At 47.8% G+C, this 23,010-nt stretch overlaps 3 non-coding genes across 3 annotated transcripts; 1 reads left to right on the plus strand and 2 right to left on the minus strand.

The window, feature by feature from the left end:
- Positions 1-2,048: 2,048 nt before the first annotated feature.
- Positions 2,049-2,122, minus strand: TRNAN-GUU (transfer RNA asparagine (anticodon GUU)). Its single transcript has one exon. It is a non-coding gene; the product is annotated as a tRNA-Asn (tRNA).
- Positions 2,123-6,308: 4,186 nt separating this feature from the next.
- On the plus strand, positions 6,309-6,380 carry TRNAQ-CUG (transfer RNA glutamine (anticodon CUG)). The gene has a single exon. It is a non-coding gene; the product is annotated as a tRNA-Gln (tRNA).
- Positions 6,381-11,670: 5,290 nt separating this feature from the next.
- LOC130706931 (U1 spliceosomal RNA) lies at positions 11,671-11,834 on the minus strand. Its single transcript, XR_009006970.1, has one exon. It is a non-coding gene; the product is annotated as a U1 spliceosomal RNA (small nuclear RNA).
- Between the last annotated feature and the right edge of the window lie 11,176 nt (positions 11,835-23,010).

The raw sequence follows: 23,010 nt of genomic DNA on the forward strand, positions 1-23,010 counted from the left end.
AGTTATTGCTCCTCATCCATTTTTATTAAGGACCGAACGGGCTTACAGTTCTGGAAGGTTTAAATGTTGATTTGTACGGTTGTCACAAGTGCTCATGTTGCTGACTTTGTTGCTTGTTTGTAATGATATAAATGTCTTTCCTCTGCTTTCTGTAGTCTGATTTAAGCAATCCCTAAGGGACATTGGTTTGAATTTTTTTAGTTATTTAGAAACTTGAGTATACCAGTGAAAGAAAGCTGCCTATTCCCTGCTAAAAATTCAATATTCTTCCTGTATAATCCCCCTTATTAATGTTGAGTTCCTTATGAGGGAACCATTGCATATTAAGATCGTCCTGATTGTAGCTACTACACTTTTGCAGTTATTGACAAGGGTTGACTGGGCCCACGTGGTTTTTAGCAAATAGTGGAAAGACAAGAGGTGGACAGCTTCTCACTGCTGCGGTGTCTCATACAAGGAAACACCAGAATCCTCAGGACAAGCATCAGACCAAAAAGACTCATGGTCCGGATTAGCTGTCATCTTCTACCTAACAGGGAATGGATCCCTGTCAACCGCCACCCAACAGGGATTATCCCCAGAAGTTCACTTCCTAAAATGAAAACCAGAATCCCGCACTGAGACGAGAAATTAGTGATGCACAAATGAGAGGGAGAGAGAGAGAGAGAGAGAAAATACCTGTCCAGTAACCACACGGTATGAAAAAGAACCACACGGTTCAATCTCACATGAGATTGAACAGAACAGAGCAAACACGAGCCAATAGCTCTAAGGGTCCAGGTCTGAAGCAGGAACCTGTGGTGGGCAGGATTCTGTTGGCTCCCACGAGGTGTCTTAGATGGGCTAATGTTTATAGTCACAGTCACAAAACAGACAGACAAAAAAAACAAACAAAAAAGTGTCAAGGAATAACATAGAGACACTTATGCCCATGCGAATTCCCCATTTGATAGGAGGAAGGACAGGACAGGCATTAGATTGTTTGCATCAAATTAAAAGTATAACCAAAACGTATAAATAGAAGAGGAAAGGGGAGAAGGAAAAAAACCTCTGGGATCAGCGAGATTCTTCTCTTTGGATAAGTTGCTTGGCAGGACATTGTCAAAGAGGTCACTCTGGGCAGTCTTCTCTGGACCCTGTTGACTAGGTCAGCAGAGAAAACCATTACAGTTATTGGGAGACTTTAAAAATATTGAATGTTGAGCTTTCGAACGTATGCAATAGAGTATCTCTGTGTACTGCCCACAGTGTCCCCCTGTTGTCCTTCCCCTTAGTTATGTCGGGAGGGCACTGCTCCCTTTATTAGTTAGACTATCATAGAGAGATGTATAGAAAGATTGCTGTGTTGGCAAGTAAGTGAAGAAAGGGACATTGAAAGACTGGAAAATAAAATGGAATATGATTCAGTGCCACTTCTGTGGAGGGCAAACTTGAAGGATTTACCAACATTAGAAGCACAGAAACACTAAAGGTAGCACTTGCACTTGCAGTTCTCTACGCTCTGGAAACACCTGCACGAGTGGTCAGAGGTGTGTGTACAATAATGATGGTTGCAGCCTATTCGTCATCGTGAAGCCATGAAACCAAATACTACACAACCATGCAAGAAATGCCTTTGTCAGAAACAATGCAGAGGAGAATTATGATGATGAGCTCACTGATAACATCATTCACAGAACGAGTACTAACGTTCACAGATGACAACTTTGAGGCACATAAAAAACAACTTTCTTGTTCAAGTCTATAGACTTTGGCAGAATAAAGACTTTATCCCACCAGACTGTGGATTCCTCGGTCTCTTTCAGAAGGTCGTGAGTTAGGCGAGTATGGAGTCCAGTAGAGACGATAGACAATAGAGCTGGGAAGGCGGGGTGGCCCGAGACTGGCAGCAGTCGTGAGGTGGATAGGACCCCGAATGCAGTTCGGTAAAGTTTGTGTGAGCCGATGTACAGGTAATAATCAGCATGGAACACCTGGAATGGTATTCAGCACGGAAAGTCCTGAATGGGTTCTGAAAAAAAAACAAAAGTCGAACAAAACTCCCCCACCGTCCCTGGGTGGGCTCGAACCACCAACCTTTCGGTTAACAGCCGAACGCGCTAACCGATTGCGCCACAGAGACAACAGTGCGCGTCTTTTCTGGACTCTCTTTGCAGTAGACACTTACTAATTCCCAGGGTGTGCCGCCTGCCCCGCAGGAGCACCGTGCCAGTTCCAAAGCCTCGGAAAAACGGAACGTTTAGAGCGATGAATGATGTTCTTTATCCTGTTTGAAACTGGTGCCTTAGGTGCCTTATCCGAAACCAAAAGGGCAGCAGAATGGCCTGACCCCGCCTTGCCCCTTACCCGCCTCAGATGCCAGCGCCCCCGGAGACACCCGGAGCCCGGGCCGGGACCCTCCGGGCCTGAACCCAATGGGGTCCAAGGATAGCTGAACACCCGGTGGGCATCCATGACGGCTCTTCCGGTTTCCTCGCCGACACCCATTGAATGAGAGTTTGCCCACCCTTCCGAGAGGCCTCCGGGGGCCGGTGTGGTGCTTTGGTTTCCTGTGTCCATCACGCGATTTCCACAACGGCAGCGGTCGCCGTGATGGTCGCCCCTGCGTCCCCACGCCCAGAACAGGGTCTGGCACTCACCAGGACGCTCTTAGCACTTGGATGAATACATTGTCGTCTTTAGCCCTTGGTCCCATGAAGACCCCTGAGAATGGAAATAAGGAAACGTTTTCGAAGTGAACATTTCTTTTCTAAAAGCCTTTATTCTGGTTATTTGATTTCGCAGCATCCCGTGGGGCGGGCAACGGAAAGGCCTACAGGTCCCCGTCTGCGCGGTGCAGCTCCCCGCGCCCAGCTGAGCAGGCTGCGTTCTGTGGGGTCGATCCTGGGAGCGGGGAACCGGCGGGAAGCGAAAAAACACGGGGGAAGGCGGGTTTGGGGACGTGGGCATTGAGATCTCCCACGAGGCTGGTGCGGGGATCCCAGATCTCATGAGCCTTGTTTCTGTCAGAGAGTGGGGAAGGAGGGAAAGAGAGAGTGGGGAAGGAGGGAAAGAGCTGGCGTCGGAGAGAAAGCGGGAGGCAAGAGGAGAGGGAGGGAAGGAGGGAGGAAGGGGAAGGGAGGGGAAGAATAAACGAATTTGTGCTTCCACCCCTCCCTCGCTCCCTCTCTTGCCGTCTCTCTCCTTCTTGCTCTTCTTCCCACCCCTCCAGCTGAGAAATCCTGATACACCCACATCTGAGAAGAAAGACCCAACTCATCTGTGCTCTCGGGCGCACAAGCTCTGGGTTGTAAAAATGGTTCTGCCCTTGCGTGGCCTTGAACAAATAAAGTTTCTGTGCCTCCCTTCTTTCTTCTGTAAAATGGGACCAATGAGAGCATTCTACTTCATTCTGTTGTTGCCTGGGTTTAGTAACTGCTGGGTCAATAACGTCACAAGCAGTGAAATCATAAATACTATGGTCATGATCCTCTGACTCTTTTGACAGCCCCTACCCTTATTTATTTCACCTTAAATTAGTTTGCTTCTTCTAGAAATTTCTGTAAACGGCATCAAAGCATGGGCTCCTGTGATTGCTCTTCCGGTTTGCTCCGCTGTCGCCGGCCCGCCCTTCATCGCCAGTTCTCTGCTTGCGGGACCGGGACCGACGCGCGGGCTGGAGGAAACGGGAAGAACCTGCGGCGGTGAGAAAATGAGCGTTTGCCCACCCTTTGGAGAGGCCTCTGGGGCCGGTGGGATCCTCCGCTTCCTTCTTCGGTTTCCTGCGTCCATCAGGGGAGCTCCACCAGGGCAGGGGTCTGGTGATGGTCGCTCTTGCGTCGCCTCGCCGAGAGCAACTTGAGCGCCGCCTCACTCAGTCTCCCAAAGACCCGCAAAGAGTCCTGACCAGAGAGAAAGGCATTCGTGCTTCTCGCGATGGTGGAAAATATTCCCACATCTTCCTCGCAGACTGTGGAAACCTCCCAGACTGTGCGATGTCTGGTGGCATTCTTCACGTGCCAAGGAAGGAGGAGCGCTAGCGACAGAAGAAGGCGGCGGCGCGGAAGGACAGGACGGATCGGAAGGTGAAGGGGCGGCGCGAGGGGGTGAGGAGGCAGCGAGCGAGGAACGAGGGGAGAGGAGAGCGAGGGAGAGCAATAGAAAGGGAGGGGGGAGGGGGCGAGGGGGAGGGAGAGGGGAGAGGCCTTGGAGGAGCGGGAGGAGGTGGAGGAGGAAGAAGAGTTACATTCCCAGGGTAGTTCTGCTCACTGGCCGCCGACACACGGCAGCTCCCACCATCACCACATCCCCACCTCTCACCTTGGGCTCTCAGTCCCAACACGCACGCTTTGGTCCCTCAAAGACCGCCCCTCCACCCGTCGCGGTTCTACCCTCATTGGATTTCTCTGCCCCTTGTCAGAGCCCGGCTCTCCGGGTCTCCCGGCCATTCTGTGATCCCTCAACGTCCTTTCCACGGATTTCTTTTCTTCCTGTATCAGCCAGAGTCCCCTTCTGGTCCTTGCACTCATAAACCTTGACTGATCCTGAAGTTCTCCTGGAGGAGCGCTTCGTGTTGTTTGTTGCCGCTCAACTTCTCGATTTTCCAGAAGGAAGTCTCATCTTCTCCTCAGCCCGGTGCTGTGAACTTCCTCCTGGTAACAAGGGCCTCCTTCCCCCTTGAGTCAACTCTTGTCCAGTCCCTGGGACGTCTCTCAGCAACACTGGGCATCTTTCTGACTCTGTTTATTGGCCGACAGCTTTTATGTTTGAATGCGAATTTTTCTGTTCTGTGTATTGGATAAGGGAAGAAATGACTTTGGGAGAAAATGAAGAAGTAAAGGGGAAATGAAATAACGCAGATTATTATTTTGAGACATAATGTGGACTTATACCTATTACACATGTAAATATTTAGTGTGGTGGTATTTTGTGTACATAAATACTGTAGACACTGTCAGACAACTTGGATACACATGCTCTATGACCCAGCAATGAGTGCTCTTGGGTACCCGGATATGTGTACACTTTTTTTAAGCCGTGCAATTCCTGGGTCATGACATATTAAGAAATTGGAATGAAACTGACTTGACCAAGCTCTGAGGAAAGAGTCTGTGACTGCCGAAGTGTCAGAGCCCTGCCTTGTGGTCTCCACAGCATGTCGTTGACTTTGAGTCACCCCAGGTGAGCATGGCCTGGTTTGTCTCAGTGTTTGGTGTAAACGTTAATTTTTACTTGCACTGTAAATCTAACAAATCTACATTGGTTGTAAGAAAAACTTAGCCCCCCTTCATCAGAAGTGTATGAAGAAGAAAAGGAGAGGTGTGGGAAGCGTGCAGTCTTAGCCGGAGGTAACTCCTGGAGGAGACAGTATGTCTCTCACAAAAAGCAAAGCCCTTACCTTGGAATGCACTCTTTTTCCCAGGCCTGAGGAATGTAAAAGAGATGAGCAAAGCTATCTCAAGCCGGGAGACCTCAGGGAACTGAGAGTCCTGGTTGTTCCTTATGGCTGGGGGCTGTGTGTGAGCCTGGTTAAGGGAAGATAATGTTCAAGGATAGTTGTTGTAAACTTGTTGACGTCCATGGTGGTGACTGAACTGAGATGATAAGCAATTCCATGGGATTATTGTCTAATAAGGAGTTCCTCTTCTGTCTATATAAGATTCAGTCAATTCTAAATAACGTGCCTAGCAACCATCAGTTGTCTTGGTCCTTCTGACCCCATACTCGAGGTGCTATTCAGTCCCTTGCCCCTCTCCGTCGGGACCTGGAAGACCCCCTGCGGTGGCTGGACCGTCGCAGAGAGGTCTCCTGCCTCCCATTCCCACTCCACTGCTGACACACTTTATATATTACACATAGGAGGTGGTGGCAGCTTTGGAGTGTCATCGGTGCTGTGTAGCCAAGGGACCCAGGAAGTCCCAAGTCCTGCCCTGACAATCGTCTGCCCTCTCTGGGCTATGGGAAAAGTGTGAAGGCAAAGAAAAGGAAAGTAACACTATTATTTGCAGAAATTTTACCTCAGGATGGGACACTCTGGCAAACTGAGGCAGAATATGTGGTTTATGATGGAGACTTTCAGGGGCTCTTCCCTGGCCCGAAGCCCAAAGTGGATTTTACCTCATTTTCTGAGGTGCAAGTGAACTGAGAGAAGTCAACCAAAGGAGAGGAGCAGAGAGAAAGCAAGACGGATGACCACCCACGCGGGTCAACCGTATTCAAGTCTTGTCGGGACCGTAGAAGAAATGCCTTGGCATTATCGCTGGGATGCATGGAGGCTGAATAAGTACTTAACCCATCTTTGGTGGCATAGAGTAAGCACCTCTTGAGGAGGTTCCATGGTGTAATGGTGAGCACTCTGGACTCTGAATCCAGCGATCCGAGTTCAAATCTCGGTGGGACCTTTCTCTTTAGTTAGAAGAAGGGGATTTTTTACTCCTCAGATGGGACGAGCTTTCCCGCTCCCGCGTCCCCGAGAGGCGCGGCCCGCGCGCTCCACGCGGACGTGGCGGGCAGGTGGGGGGACGAACCCGCGGCGTCCCCGCTGGACCCTGGCGACTCTGCCCGTCGCGGGCCATCGGAGTCCCCGGCCCCGCCGCCCTGGGGCGCAGCGACCGAGCCAGTGCCACCTGCTCGTCGGGTCACCCTGGGTCTCGGGGGCGAAAGACAGAGGCTGCGCCCACTGAGTCCTGCCCCGCGAGGGGGCTTCGCCCCGCACGTCTTGTAACTAACTGCGCGGTTGTCCCTGTGAGTAAATGGTCGCGGGGCGGGGTTGTGACGTCGCTGAGCAGCCAGGGTGACAGCGTCTTAGCTTTCGGGTCGAGGGTTCCAGACCTGGATGGGAAGTACTGTATTGTATTCAGGTGCCCTATTATTCCGAACATTAATGGATCCTATCCCAGTTTATTATGGTTTTATTCAGAATTTCTCGCTCCCAAGTCTCCGTTGGACACGAAAAGCCGCTGTTAGGCTAAGATTTGAACCTTCTCTCCAGGAAACCTCGTCCTTTCGTCCCAAGCTCAGCCAGAGAGGGGAGCGCCGGCCGCGGATTCCGGCGTCTGAGGAGACCCCAGGTCCCTGACCCACGGCCGCCCGGCCCGGCTCCTCCGGGGCCGAAGGTGAGACGAGCCGGAGCCGCTCCGGCTCCGGGACCGGCGGGCGCCCCTTCGTCTTGCCGCGACTCTGCTCCACCGAGAAGACGCCCCAGGACGTGACCGGATGGAAGCACTTCTGCCCTCTACTGCTCGGTAGAAACGTACGGATGAGGACTGTGGTGGACTTGAACAGCGAATTAAAATGATGTCCTCTTCCAGGTGCTAAGGAGCATCTCTCTGAGTTTTAGATTTTGGAACTTTCAGAGGTTACGAAGGACCGACTGACACAGCTGTCTTTGGAGGACGTGACGAGAAAGGTGTGAGGCCGGCGAAAAGATCCGAGGACGGGAAAGAGCAGGAAAGAGGAGAGACTGACACAGAAGGGAGAAAGGGACTGGAAGGGAGAGGAGCTGGGCGAGCACTGCAGCGGGGGCAGTCGCTGGGTTTGGGCGACCACGGCTCCTCACTCTGGAGGGCTCCCACCCTTTAACCGACCTGCCCGAGAACCCGGTTCCACCCCAAATCGCCAAGCTGCTTGCCTGGCATTTGTTCTTGCAAAGTTCCCTTTGCCGGTTGGGTTTGGAGGGGTGAGGTGGGCTGTGTTGGTTTGCAAGCGAGTGGAAGTCCTGGCGGCTGCCTTGGAGACGACTGGCGGGTAGGGAAACACACAAACTCCACTCTTCCCTCTGCAGGCCGGTCTGCAGGGCCTGGGGTGGGAAACTGGAAAATCAGAGTCTCAATATTTATTTAGAGATAAGGAGATAAATAGCCAAACAGTTGGTTGTGTGAGTAGAAAGTGGTTATCCCTGGAAAAACGAAATGTGGGATGGGATCAGGGGACTACTGTTTCCCATAACAAGTTTTGGGGCATATGTAACCTTGTATCACATGTGTGATATTTTTAAAGTTCATTGCTTGTATTTTGAATATAAATTTTTATGTAGTCATACGTACCACTCTTTTAAAATTCTGGGTCTTGTGTCATGTGTAGAAATGTTTTCCACTGTAAAATCGTAATTTTTCTTTTTTTAAAAAATTGGGGCCTTCTTGAAGCAAGGAATTGGACCATTATTCCCCTATTGATGAGCTGATCACGTGAGCTAATATACTTGCAGATCCTCCCAGGCCAGGAGGTTACTGCTGGTCAGAGAGGATTGCTTTACTCTCTCTAGGAGGGTCCACAGCCACTGAAAAGTACCAGTAACTTAAATAAAATCCCACCCAGTCTTTATGCAGTGCTGTGCCCAAAACACAAGAGCTTACACTCAGTGATTACATGTTAGTGCCATGTGCCCAGGCATAGTCTACAAGTTTTACATGGGTTTACTCATTTAATCCTTTCAACAGGCCTATATCATATCATTATCCTCACTTCCCATATGAGAAAACTGAGGCATGGAAAGGTTAAGTAACTTGTCTCGTCGCTCAGTCAGTGAGTGGGATTTGAAAGCAGGAATTTGAACGGAAGCCCGCCTGGCTCCACAAGATATGCTCCCAATCAAAGAGGAACACAAATGGTAAAGATGCTTGACAAGAAATTTAAGTCTGTATATTTCTTTTGAAAAAAACACCAAGGAGGAGTCACGCAACGGGCATAAAACTGTCCTAAATATCCTCGTGACCCACCTGCCTCCCAAACATCCTTCTTATCCCAATAGCTGCTCCCCGCACACCTCCAGCTTAAACACAATTCCTGCCAGAGCTAGGTTTTTCCTTCCCTTTATCTTTTCCTCTCACCTACCCCATACCTCTTCCATAGCTATTCTGTTCTTTCACTTCCAGGTCATTCTTTTTTTTTTTTAATTTAAAAATGTTAAAGATATATAAAGAAGAAAATAAGCAGCCATCCATAGTCCCACCTCCTGGAATTAACTACTGTTAACATCTTTACGTATTTTTCTTGAAATCTATTTTTAAGTTATTCTAATTTTTGCAAAAATTATATATGCTTATTATGTAAAATTCAAATGATGCAGAAAATGCAAATATGTAAAAATTTGAAACATCTTAAATTCAAAACTAACTTCTGTTAAGGTAGGTAAATATTGATGGAGTCATTTTGGTATATCAATATATATGTAAATTTGCTTTTATAAAATTGAGCTCTTATAGATTCTATTTTTATTTTAAAGTATTCAATTTAATAGTGCATAAAGTTAACGGAAGAAAAAGATACAAAAACTAAAATGAAGAAATTGTTGAACTTTCAATCAAATTGTTTACCACAAGAGAGAGACTTTTCTAAAAGAACCCTCTAAGGCTAATAATAATGATAATAATTTAATTAAGACATTAAAATTTGGAATGATTCTTATTACTTTTTAAAATCAAATTTCTTGAGTTGTAATTTGAAAATAATACAATGCATCCATTTCAAGTTTGATGACTTTTGACAAATGAATGTACCCACGTAACCACTACCCTGTTCAAGAAGAAAGAACATTTCCAGTACTCCAAACTGTCCTCTGCCGTCCGTCCCCCTACCACTTCCTGTCCCAGGTAATCAGTGATCTAGTTCCTGTCACTATGGATCAGTTTTGCCTGTTCTAGAAATTCACATAAATGGAACCACAGACTATGTACTCTTTTCATCACTCAGCATGATGTTTTCGAGAGTAATGCATATTGTGGCCATGTATCAGGAATTTGTTTCATTTTATCCAAGAGTAGTATTCCTTTGAATGCATATATCACAATTATATCCGTTCACCTCGTGACGGACATTTTGCATTGTTTCCAACTTGGGGACTATTATGAACAAAGCTGCTATAAACAAGTCCCGTTTATATGTTTCATAAATTCCATATAAAATATTTTCTTCTTTAATACGAATTTATTTTGTGAATGGATGTCACATTCGCAAATACAAAATTTATTCAAATGTTACAAAAGCCTGAAGTACAAGCTTACCTTTGCTTCCTGTCAGGACATACTTAATATAAGCCACACACTATGCTAGGTGTATTATTAGGTTATCTCGTTTAACCTACACAAGTTCACGAAGTACTAAATATCATTTTCAAATGACACTTGCAAAATTGGCCTAGCAAATTGGAGTTGGCCCAAGCTCAAACAGAAGGCACCAGGACTGAAAAGGAGCCCTCCCCCCTCCCCCCTGGTTGGGCTCTTAACCCCAGACGCAACCCAATGTCTTCGTAATAACCTCGGTATGTCTGATAGGCCTGGAAACCAATATCCAAGCAGTTCCTAGTCACGGTATTGTTCGGCTTCTTTTGGTCAGAAACACCTCAATCAGGGCTCCAGAGCATAATATCGTGGACAACCTTGAGACTAAGGAAATCTGTTAAAAACTCTAAAAACCCGTTTTCTCATCAGTAACAGGGAAAACTCCCGCGGCTGGGGAGAAGAGCACTTTTATTTTTTACTTTTACTTCCAATGATCTATACTCGATCTGCACCGTCTGCTTTTTAGTTAGCTTTCTTTGGACCTACCCTTAAGTCTCACCCCTCACCCCTCACCCCTCACCCCTACGGGTCGCCGAGGCTTCTGGAGCTGAGCGGATCTATAAGTGCCGTCCCCGAGGTAGCCACGAGGCAGCGACAGTTCTTCCTTCCATGGTCCTAACTTTCCTGTTTGGGCCAGCAGTTTCTATTTGCCAGGACTTCGTGGAGCAGAAGTGACAGTGAGGCAAGGGAACACCACATCCGGGGAAAAGGGTTTGCAAAAAGCCCACAACTGCCAACGCTGAGCCTGGGGTTTTCTTCTAAACTGTAGTTCCACAGGAAAAAAGCTGAAACAACTTGTGACTGAATAAAAAAATGTTATGTACAACTCCGGCGGCCATTTAACGAAACAAAAACGGTTGTGAAGGAAACTTCATAACTTGCCAGGCTAGTGCAGCAGGTCTGGCGTACACTGCAGGCTGAAAGAGAGCTGGTGTTTCTGGTTTCTGAAGGTAAGTAATAAGACAAGGCCTGAGAGAAAAGGCGGAGAGAAGAAAATGAAAAGGGATCGAGAAATAAAAACAGACTGGGGTGGAAGAAAGGAATGAGCACGACGGTTACACAGTAAAATCTGCAGCAACGATTACCAGCCAAGCAGCTGATGACGCCGGAAGCGAAGTCCAGGCTGAAAAAGCATGAAATGCGGAAATGCGTAGGAAAGGAATCTGTTTCCGGTCGCTCACCGCGCAAGCCGATAAAATTAGTTATCTCGCGGCGTCTTGCCTCTTTTTGCGGGTCCGTTTCTGCAAAGACCGCTGAGACCTGAGTTCTGAACCTAGTTGCAATCTGCGTGGTTTACAACACGGGAAACTCACGCACAGCGCAGAAAACAACAGCGCGGAACACCACCGGAAATATTTCAGTTCTACTTTTCGGCACCTGGCAACCCGAACACTGTCTCCCACAGGCGCTGCGCGCGGGCACCGCCATGCTCAACACAAGAACGCTAAGAGCATTTCCCATTCACGGAACCCGCAACACCCACAGTGTAAATAAATGGATCAGCAACTCGTCACACCGCATCTTCGAAGCACCGTTGTTTAGCCCACCGCGGAATGAAAACCCAAAAAACAACTGAAGAAGTAAAGTCCCAGAGCGATCAACACCCCTCTATTATTTAAACTTCAAAGAATGTCAGGGGAAAGCGCGAACGCAGTCCCCCACTACCACAAATTATGCAGTCGAGTTTCCCACATTTGGGGAAATCGCAGGGGTCAGCACATCCGGAGTGCAATGGATAAGCCTCGCCCTGGGAAAACCACCTTCGTGATCATGGTATCTCCCCTGCCAGGTAAGTATGAGTTCACTGCTTTCTGCCCTCCCACAGCCTCATACGCCTTCTACTGTACACACACGGTCACTTTCCTCCCCGCAGCCCCGAGCCTTCCTGCCCCTTCCACACAGCTCATCCATGCACTTGCAACCAACAGCCCTCGATTCGCTCCCACACCACGGGAGATCATGTCGTCTTTCACCACCAGATCACGAACCAGCAGCCCCTGCGCTGAGATATCTACATACGACACGCCCCATCCGTCAAGCCGACGGGAATTACCGCTCCCCTCCAGCCCACGCCCCGCCCTACTCCGCGCCTCCCTCCTCCCACGCCGTCCAGCCGAGCCTACCAGAGGGCGGGCGCCCTCTGGGGGAAGTGACGTCGACCGCTCGCTCTTTTCCTCCCAGCCGCCCCCACCCGTTCGGGTCGTGCGCGCGCGGCTGGCTGCTTAACCGCTGTCCTGCCGAGCACCTGTCTGGCGGCCTTCTGAAGCCTGAGCACCTTTTTTGAACTGTAACGGCTTTCAATGCGTAGAATAGAGAACATTCAGGAGTCCAGGGGAAACCGGTTCCTTTCAAATCTAGTTGTCTTTGTGATGTACTATTGTGTGTATGTCTAGTAAAACGCGTTAACCATTATGACTGGCGGTGAACTCTATTCCATTCTTGAAAGTTCAATTTCGTTCATCGGAAATTTCATTCATTTTATTCCCCGTCTTCAGGTGTTGTTTTGACTCTGTCCTTGAACAGATTTTAACACCTATCTGCTACCCTCTGACTTTGGAGTCAAATACGTTCTTTAACACATGTTCATTTGTTATATCTGAAAATTATTTTTTAACACTTCTCCTTGCATATGTTCCGTGCGTTATGAGTTGCACATTTTTGGAAGTTTTCTCTTTCACATTACAGTTGTGCTGAAAATTCTCTGCCCTTCCACATTCCCTCTATACCTTTCTCCCCTGATCTCTGTGCCTGAGGCTGACCCCCACAACCAGTATTTCCTGCTCTTTCCTGCCCTCGGGATCCAGGTGGGTACAGCCAAAGAAAGGAGTTCAGAAAGGAGAGGAGAGAGATGTGAAAGAAAAAGGTTGCCTGCCTGATCAGCAAACAAAGGATGCTGGGCCATCAAACCATCAGCCACTACCCCCCGACGGTGAGTCCTGAGGGAACTCAGGAGGGAGACAGACAGGCTGCCCGCTGCCAAGCCATCAGCCAATGCAGCCACCCCCAACGGTGCACCCTGACGGGGCTCAGGATGGGAAAGAAACGGATACTGGACCCAGGTAGCTGTGGTGCATAGCAAAGGACTGATTTCAGTGAGCCCAGACTTGCATCTTCCCATACGTAGAAAAGTACTAAATTCATTAACTTGAGATGTCTGGTTTTCTTTAATTAATAGTAATCTTTTGATGTTCCCACTACCTGGTTATTGTTGTAAAACTCCTATATATCTTGGCTCCTCCCTCACCTCTTTGGAGCAGTCCCTCAGGGCTATCTGAGAGGCTGCCTCAGGCTTGGCGTCCTCAGAACGTCCGCTGAATAAAACTTAACTCTCAACTTTTAGGTTGTGCTTTTCTTTTCTTTTTTTTTTCCGTTGACAGAAGTCAGAGTTTTTTTTTTTTTTTTTTTTTCCAGAGTATTTTTAAAGTCTCCATCACCTTTCCTGCCAAGCCTCAGTTTGGAGTCACTACAAAGACCACGGTCCTGTGCAGTGATCCTCCCCAACATTACACTGCGTCTCGTAACTACTCCTTTCTCTTCCTATTGCTATGGACTGAACTGTATTCCCCTCAATTCATATATTGAGGCCCTAACCCTCAATGTGACAGTATTGGAGATAGATCACAAGGGTGGGGTTCTCAGGATGGGATAGTGCTGGGAGGGGGGTTAAAGACGGGGATTTTCCCCTTTTATCCCTCTTGAGTTCTTTAGGCTAGATTAATAATAAAATTGACACAAGGCAGATTAACAGGAGAAAAAGAAACAAATTTTAATTCATGTGCTGGGAGATCTTGAGGCAGGAGATAGATGGTCCCCTGGCTGTGTAACCGAGCAGGACCCCGTGGGGCCTTTGGCGGGGGAGGACAGGCCTTTCCCCATATTCTTTGCTTTTAGCTCCTCTCTGAAGTACCTAAATAATAGTGTTTGATACACATTTCCTGAGTTGTTTTGCATATGTGAAAAACCCCACCTCTCCAACAAATGGAAGCTGTTAACTACTTGACAACCGAGAGCACATAGCCCCAGGCCACCTGGAGCCTAAGGACTGATAATGTTAACCCCTGTGACACCGCCCTGCTACCTCACCATCAGCCAATCAGAGAATTGTACACAAGCTGATCACATAACCTGCAACACCCCCTCCTTCACCTGGCTTTTCAAACAGCTTTGCCCAAACCCTTTGGGGAGCTCAGGGCTTTTTAGGGCATGAGCCACCTCATCTCCTTGCATGGCCTCGCAATAAACCTTTTTCTGCTCCAAACTCCGATGTTTCAGTTTCTTTGGCCTCACTGTGCGTCGGCACACGAACTTGCGTCAACAGCTGAGCAGCAGGAGTCTGTTCCCTGTGGACAGATACTCCAAGATACAGGAGCGGGAGCTGAGTCCTGCCCAGATAAAAGATAAGGAGACCACATATTTCTCATTCTTGAGGTCAAGGAGACCTTCCCGACTACACATGTGCAGAAAGGCTCCTCCGGGGGCCAAAAAGGGAGGGGGGGGCGCCACCCCATAATAGGTGGTGTCAACCTTCCCGCAGGCCTCTGCGCTGGAATCCATCTTGGCTAAGAGATGTGCGCGCACGCAGGGAAGGACCCTGAGTTATACCAAATACGGACTCAGAGCCAAGCAAAGCAAGATGATTGGCCAGAGGAAACCTGGAAGAAATGCCCCATATAAGTGATTTAAACTACCACGAAGGTGCTACTCTCTTTCTGAGCCCGCTCCTGTGTGTCTATTCACAAGTACTCTTTTTTTTCCTCCTAATAAAACACTTCATTTGTTTCTGTACTTTCTGTCTCTTTGTTGAAATTCATTTCTACAAAGCAGACAAGCTAGAGCCTTGTCACTAGCCACTGGCCCTCGTGGTCTAGTGCTTAGGATTCAGTGCTCTCACTGTCAAAGCCTGGCTTCAATCTCTGGTCCGGGAACTGAGATCCTGCTTGAAGCCGCTGCCAGCGAAGGCCACACGAGATCAATTTCATAGAAATGGAACCTAAGAAGTTGCCAAAGCAGGTAGCTTTTGTATTTTTTAGACAGAGAAACTATAAGTTTGTGAGTAATTGACACGACAAAGGAATTTAGGTTTTGGGCGCTCAACTAGTAAACAATCTAAGTGGAGTTTGGGCTTGGGATAGTAAATTAAAGAGGTAGCATGGTTTGTTTATATAAGCTTCTCAGCTTGAATTCCCTATCTCTGATAATAAGGGTGTCTGTCCTTCTACCACCATATGCAGGGAGTGCACCTTTTAAGAATCTTTTTTTTTTTTTAATTAATTTTATTTATTTTTGGCTGCGTTGGGTCTTTGTTGCGGTGAGCGGGGGCTACTCTTCATTGTGGTGCACGGGGTTCTCATTGTGGTGGCTTCTCTTGTTGCGGTGCACAGGCTCTAGGCTCGCGAGCTTCAGTAGTTGCAGCACGCAGGCTCAGTAGTTGTGGCACGTGGGCCCTAGGGTGCGCAGGTTTCGGTAGTTGTGGCGCACGGGCTCAGTTGCTCCACAGCATGTGGGCTCTTCCAGGACCAGGGCTTGAACCTGTGTCCCCTGCAGGTGGATTCCCAACCACTGTGCCACCAGGGAAGTCCCAAGTGCACCTTTTATATGAGAGATTTATTTCCTGCTTTCAGGGACACAGAAAGGAGGGTCAGTGCTTTGGCCATTAAAAAAATTTTTTTTTTAATTAAATTTATTTATTTGTTTGTTTTTATTTTTGGCTGCACTAAGTGGCTTGCGGGATCTTAGTTTCTGGACCAGGGATCGAAACCGCGCCCTTGGCAGCGAAAGCCCGGAGTGCTAACCACGGTGATACCTACCAGGGTTCTTGACCTTCCCCAGTCAATAGAAATTGACTAGAGGCCAGACAGGAAATTCAGGCAAGGCTTTATTGGGGCCCTTGCTGCAGCAGCGGGGAGCGAGAACAGGTAACAGTTTCCCTTGCTGGCTCCCTGAGGGAGGGGCGAGCTGGTTCCTTAGACGGGGTGAGGGTAGGGGTGTGTCCGGGGGGTCAGGCCAGAGGGGTGGCTTAGGTGTTTTGCCCACCCCTATGGTGGTGTTGAGTGCAAGGGGCATGCTCAGTACCTGCTTTTGCTCCCGACACCCTGTTTTTGCTCCCGGCTCTTCAGAAGTGGCCGTTGGGTTTTTTGGGCTTTTTGTCCATAATTTGCCCCACCTGTGCGTGCACGCAGTTAATTTTAATCCCATATAGTTTCTTTGTATTTTGTTGCTGGCGGAGAGGTTTGTCCAGGTGCAAGCATTGCAGCACTGCAGCAAAGTGTCCCAGGTCACAGCCTGTCTCATTCCCCCCGAGAGACTCTACACCCTTAAAGGGGTAAGGGGCCGAAGGTCTCTTCTTCTGAAACTTCTTCCTGCTGGACAGGGGCCGCAGAACCTAGCCTACTCTAGAGGTGTAGAATTCCCTTGCTGACTGTTCCAAGGACCTGTAGGGACCTGAGCCACTCTCCGCTGGAATGGGTTGAATTCCTTGAGCCATCATGAGCCGTACTTCAAACTGTTGGAGCCTAGAAGACACAAACTTATCCAAAAGGTTAAACAATCAAGGGCTAAAAGAAGAAGATGAACAACAATAGCCATTAAAGGTCCTAGAAATGAAAGGAACCAGGTTAACTCTGGGCTTCCTTAACTGTTGACAAGACAGGGAAGGCAATGTTGCCCCTGACAAGAAGCCATTCTCCTTGGATGTATATTTTTGTTAATCTCGGGGTTAAAGTTTAACATGTTTCTCTATTTTTGGAATGGAAGGTCTGGACCTGTTGGTCCCAGGTCTCCTTCTTGGACCAAAAAGTCTTAGTCACAGGTTTACAACAGTAAGGAAGACAACAGAGTACTAGACGAAATATAGCATAAATCAGTATGACTGAAAAGAAAAGGGTTATGAGAAAATAAAAAACTCCTGCCAGAAAGTTTTTTATACTTTGTGAGATCCAAGAGAACAAATCAGAGAACCAGTTTTCAGTTTCCCCACCCATTTTTTTTTTGGCAGCATTGGGTCTTTGTTGCTGCGCGCGGGCTTTCTCTAGTTGTGGCTTGCGGGGGCTATTCCTCGCTGCGGTGCGCGGGCTTATTGGGGTGGCTTCTCTTGTTGTGGAGCACGGGCTCTAGGCATGAAGGCTTCAGTAGTTGCGGTGTGCGGGCTCAGTAGTTGTGGTTCGTGGGCTCTAGAGCGCAGGCTCAGTAGTTGTGGCATACAGGCTTAGTTGCTCCGTGGCATGTGGGATCTTCCCAGACCATAGCTTGAACCCATGTCCCCTGCATTGGCAGGCGGATTCTTAACCACTGCGCCACCAGGGAAGTCCCTCCCCACCCATCTTGAATAACGAGGAATAGTGGTTAATTGCCTGCTGAAACTGTTGTCGAATTTTTTCAATGTTTGTTTCTACCTGGAAAGGGGTGTTGACATATGTGCAACAAGAAGTATTGGCAATTGCACATACCTCTCCTTGTTCTGCCAATAGATAATCAAGGGTCAATCGCTTGTCAAATACCATCTTGGCCAGGGAACCTAGACTTGTTTTGGGTTTTGAACTGCTGCTATGAGATGTAAAATCTCAGCCCCATGTTTTACAGGGGAATTTTTTGCATTTAAAAGTCCTCTTTCTTTCCAGATAGCTGCATGGACATGTAAAGCGAGGAAGGCATATTTTGAGTCTGTGCATGTATTTATAATTTTTCCTTCCCCTAAGGTTAAGGCTCAAGTTAGGGCTATTAGCTCAGCACTCTGGACTGACATGTTAGGTGGCAAAGGTTTTGTTTCTATAACACTATGAGTGCTCACAATAGCATACCCTGTCCTACTGACTCCATCTTTAACAAAACTACTGCCATCAGTAAACCATTCTTCCTCAGGGCTGTCTACGGCCTGGTCTGTTAGATCAGTCCTACTGACATAAACCTGGTCAATGGTTTCAAGGCAGGAATGTGTTAGTTCTGGGCTTTCAGTGGGCATCAATGTAGCCGGGATGAGGGTATGGCAAGTTTTGAGGGTTAGCTCTGGGGAGTCAAGGAGTAAAGCCTGCTACTTAGAAAGGCAGCCTCCAGTTAGCCAGTGGTGGCCTTTAATCTCCAGAATCCCTTGTACTTGATGAGGGGTCTGGACTTCCAGTGGCTGTCCAAAGGTAAGCTTGTTAGCTTCTTCCACTGATAAAGCAGTGGCAGCTAGTGCCTGGAGGCAGCCAGGCAAACCTTGGGCCACGGAATCTAGTTGTTTGGAAAATAACCTGTAGGCTGAGGAACTTCTCCTAGCTTTTGTGCAAGGACCCCCAGAGCTGCCCCCTGTTTTTCAGCTACGTACAAGATAAATGTTTTTTTTTAAATTGGGGAGACCCAGAGCAGGAGCTCTGGTGAGGGTCTGTTTGATATTATTAAAAGCCTTTTCTTTTTCCCCAGTCCAAAGTAATGGTTCTGTACCTGGCCCTTTAGTGACTTCATATAGAGAGGCTTAGCCATTAGTCTGAATCCTGGAATCCAAATTCTGCAAAATCCTGCCATGCCTAAGAAAGTACGATGTTTTTATGTCTTGGGGGCACTTAAGCCTAATATAGCTTGTTTTCTATCTGGAGATAACTGTCTACTTCCAGGGTTTATAATATATCCTAGATATTTAATTTGTTTCTTTGAGATTCGTGCTTTTTTCTGGGAGATCCTGTAGCCCCAGGACCCATGGAAATTAAAGGCTTCATTAGTATTCTGATCTGAGGCTTCCATGGTGGGACTACATATTAATATGTCGTCTACATACTGTAGAATGGCCCCTTCTTTTAGATGTATTTCCCTTAGTTCTTTTCCTAGGGCCTGGGTGAACAAGTGTGGGCTGTCCCAAAACCCCTGAGGCAATACTGTGCAGGTATATTTTTGCATTTGGCCCGAGTGGGGCTTAGTCCACTTGAAGGCAAAAAGATACTGAGATGAGGGATGAACTGGGATGCAGAAGAAGGCATCCTGAGGTCAAGCACAGTAAACCATTTGGCATCTCCAGGAACCTGGACTAATATATTATAAGGATTGGCTACAAAGGGGTGTAGAGGGACCATTGCATCATTTACTGCTCTAAGGTCTTGTACCATTCGATATTCCCCATTTGGCTTAATAATTGGCAGAATAGGGGTATTGCATGGAGACTGACAGGGCAGTAAGATGCCATGTTTTAAGAATTTATCTATGAGGGGTTGCAAACCTCTTTTTGCTTCCAACTTTATGGGATACTTACTGTCTCTTGTTAGGATAAGTGACTTCTGGCTTAAGGCTAATTTTTACAGGTTGGATGTTTATAGCCTTCCCAGGGATTCCCTTGTCCCAAACTGCAGGGTTTACTGCGTGTAGAATATGGCTGGGAATAGGCCGTTGTTCTTCCAGCTGATTTGTCTTACTCAGAGACAAGAAAATGGGCTGCTCGGGGCCTCCTAACCGTAATATGGCTCCAAGGGAGCCCAGAAGGTCTCTCCCCAGTAGTGGGGTAGGACACTCAGGCACAACTAAAAAGCCACTTAGGAAACACCTAAGCCACCCCTCTGGCCTGACCCCCCGGACACACCCCTACCCTCACCCCGTCTAAGGAACCAGCTCGCCCCTCCCTCAGGGAGCCAGCAAGGGAAACTGTTACCTGTTCTCGCTCCCCGCTGCTGCAGCAAGGGCCCCAATAAAGCCTTGCCTGAATTTCCTGTCTGGCCTCTAGTCAATTTCTATTGACTGGGGAAGGTCAAGAACCCTGGTAGGTATCACCGTGGTTAGCACTCCGGGCTTTCGCTGCCAAGGGCGCGGTTTCGATCCCTGGTCCAGAAACTAAGATCCCGCAAGCCACTTAGTGCAGCCAAAAATAAAAACAAACAAATAAATAAATTTAATTAAAAAAAAAATTTTTTTAATGGCCAAAGCACTGACCCTCCTTTCTGTGTCCCTGAAAGCAGGAAATAAATCTCTCATATAAAAGGTGCACTTGGGACTTCCCTGGTGGCACAGTGGTTGGGAATCCACCTGCAGGGGACACAGGTTCAAGCCCTGGTCCTGGAAGAGCCCACATGCTGTGGAGCAACTGAGCCCGTGCGCCACAACTACCGAAACCTGCGCACCCTAGGGCCCACGTGCCACAACTACTGAGCCTGCGTGCTGCAACTACTGAAGCTCGCGAGCCTAGAGCCTGTGCACCGCAACAAGAGAAGCCACCACAATGAGAACCCCGTGCACCACAATGAAGAGTAGCCCCCGCTCACCGCAACAAAGACCCAACGCAGCCAAAAATAAATAAAATTAATTAAAAAAAAAAAAAGATTCTTAAAAGGTGCACTCCCTGCATATGGTGGTAGAAGGACAGACACCCTTATTATCAGAGATAGGGAATTCAAGCTGAGAAGCTTATATAAACAAACCATGCTACCTCTTTAATTTACTATCCCAAGCCCAAACTCCACTTAGATTGTTTACTAGTTGAGCGCCCAAAACCTAAATTCCTTTGTCGTGTCAATTACTCACAAACTTATAGTTTCTCTGTCTAAAAAATACAAAAGCTACCTGCTTTGGCAACTTCTTAGGTTCCATTTCTATGAAATTGATCTCGTGTGGCCTTCGCTGGCAGCGGCTTCAAGCAGGATCTCAGTTCCCGGACCAGAGATTGAAGCCAGGCTTTGACAGTGAGAGCACTGAATCCTAAGCACTAGACCACGAGGGCCAGTGGCTAGTGACAAGGCTCTAGCTTGTCTGCTTTGTAGAAATGAATTTCAACAAAGAGACAGAAAGTACAGAAACAAATGAAGTGTTTTATTAGGAGGAAAAAAAAGAGTACTTGTGAATAGACACACAGGAGCGGGCTCAGAAAGAGAGTAGCACCTTCGTGGTAGTTTAAATCACTTATATGGGGCATTTCTTCCAGGTTTCCTCTGGCCAATCATCTTGCTTTGCTTGGCTCTGAGTCCGTATTTGGTATAACTCAGGGTCCTTCCCTGCGTGCGCGCACATCTCTTAGCCAAGATGGATTCCAGCGCAGAGGCCTGCGGGAAGGTTGACACCACCTATTATGGGGTGGCGCCCCCCCCTCCCTTTTTGGCCCCCGGAGGAGCCTTTCTGCACATGTGTAGTCGGGAAGGTCTCCTTGACCTCAAGAATGAGAAATATGTGGTCTCCTTATCTTTTATCTGGGCAGGACTCAGCTCCCGCTCCTGTATCTTGGAGTATCTGTCCACAGGGAACAGACTCCTGCTGCTCAGCTGTTGACGCAAGTTCGTGTGCCGACGCACAGTGAGGCCAAAGAAACTGAAACATCGGAGTTTGGAGCAGAAAAAGGTTTATTGCGAGGCCATGCAAGGAGATGAGGTGGCTCATGCCCTAAAAAGCCCTGAGCTCCCCAAAGGGTTTGGGCAAAGCTGTTTGAAAAGCCAGGTGAAGGAGGGGGTGTTGCAGGTTATGTGATCAGCTTGTGTACAATTCTCTGATTGGCTGATGGTGAGGTAGCAGGGCGGTGTCACAGGGGTTAACATTATCAGTCCTTAGGCTCCAGGTGGCCTGGGGCTATGTGCTCTCGGTTGTCAAGTAGTTAACAGCTTCCATTTGTTGGAGAGGTGGGGTTTTTCACATATGCAAAACAACTCAGGAAATGTGTATCAAACACTATTATTTAGGTACTTCAGAGAGGAGCTAAAAGCAAAGAATATGGGGAAAGGCCTGTCCTCCCCCGCCAAAGGCCCCACGGGGTCCTGCTCGGTTACACAGCCAGGGGACCATCTATCTCCTGCCTCAAGATCTCCCAGCACATGAATTAAAATTTGTTTCTTTTTCTCCTGTTAATCTGCCTTGTGTCAATTTTATTATTAATCTAGCCTAAAGAACTCAAGAGGGATAAAAGGGGAAAATCCCCGTCTTTAACCCCCCTCCCAGCACTATCCCATCCTGAGAACCCCACCCTTGTGATCTATCTCCAATACTGTCACATTGAGGGTTAGGGCCTCAATATATGAATTGAGGGGAATACAGTTCAGTCCATAGCAATAGGAAGAGAAAGGAGTAGTTACGAGACGCAGTGTAATGTTGGGGAGGATCACTGCACAGGACCGTGGTCTTTGTAGTGACTCCAAACTGAGGCTTGGCAGGAAAGGTGATGGAGACTTTAAAAATACTCTGGAAAAAAAAAAAAAAAAAAAAACTCTGACTTCTGTCAACGGAAAAAAAAAAGAAAAGAAAAGCACAACCTAAAAGTTGAGAGTTAAGTTTTATTCAGCGGACGTTCTGAGGACGCCAAGCCTGAGGCAGCCTCTCAGATAGCCCTGAGGGACTGCTCCAAAGAGGTGAGGGAGGAGCCAAGATATATAGGAGTTTTACAACAATAACCAGGTAGTGGGAACATCAAAAGATTACTATTAATTAAAGAAAACCAGACATCTCAAGTTAATGAATTTAGTACTTTTCTACGTATGGGAAGATGCAAGTCTGGGCTCACTGAAATCAGTCCTTTGCTATGCACCACAGCTACCTGGGTCCAGTATCCGTTTCTTTCCCATCCTGAGCCCCGTCAGGGTGCACCGTTGGGGGTGGCTGCATTGGCTGATGGCTTGGCAGCGGGCAGCCTGTCTGTCTCCCTCCTGAGTTCCCTCAGGACTCACCGTCGGGGGGTAGTGGCTGATGGTTTGATGGCCCAGCATCCTTTGTTTGCTGATCAGGCAGGCAACCTTTTTCTTTCACATCTCTCTCCTCTCCTTTCTGAACTCCTTTCTTTGGCTGTACCCACCTGGATCCCGAGGGCAGGAAAGAGCAGGAAATACTGGTTGTGGGGGTCAGCCTCAGGCACAGAGATCAGGGGAGAAAGGTATAGAGGGAATGTGGAAGGGCAGAGAATTTTCAGCACAACTGTAATGTGAAAGAGAAAACTTCCAAAAATGTGCAACTCATAACGCACGGAACATATGCAAGGAGAAGTGTTAAAAAATAATTTTCAGATATAACAAATGAACATGTGTTAAAGAACGTATTTGACTCCAAA

The sequence above is a fragment of the Balaenoptera acutorostrata genome, unplaced genomic scaffold, assembly GCF_949987535.1.
Source record: "Balaenoptera acutorostrata unplaced genomic scaffold, mBalAcu1.1 scaffold_871, whole genome shotgun sequence".
NCBI classification, from domain to species: Eukaryota; Metazoa; Chordata; class Mammalia; order Artiodactyla; family Balaenopteridae; genus Balaenoptera; species Balaenoptera acutorostrata.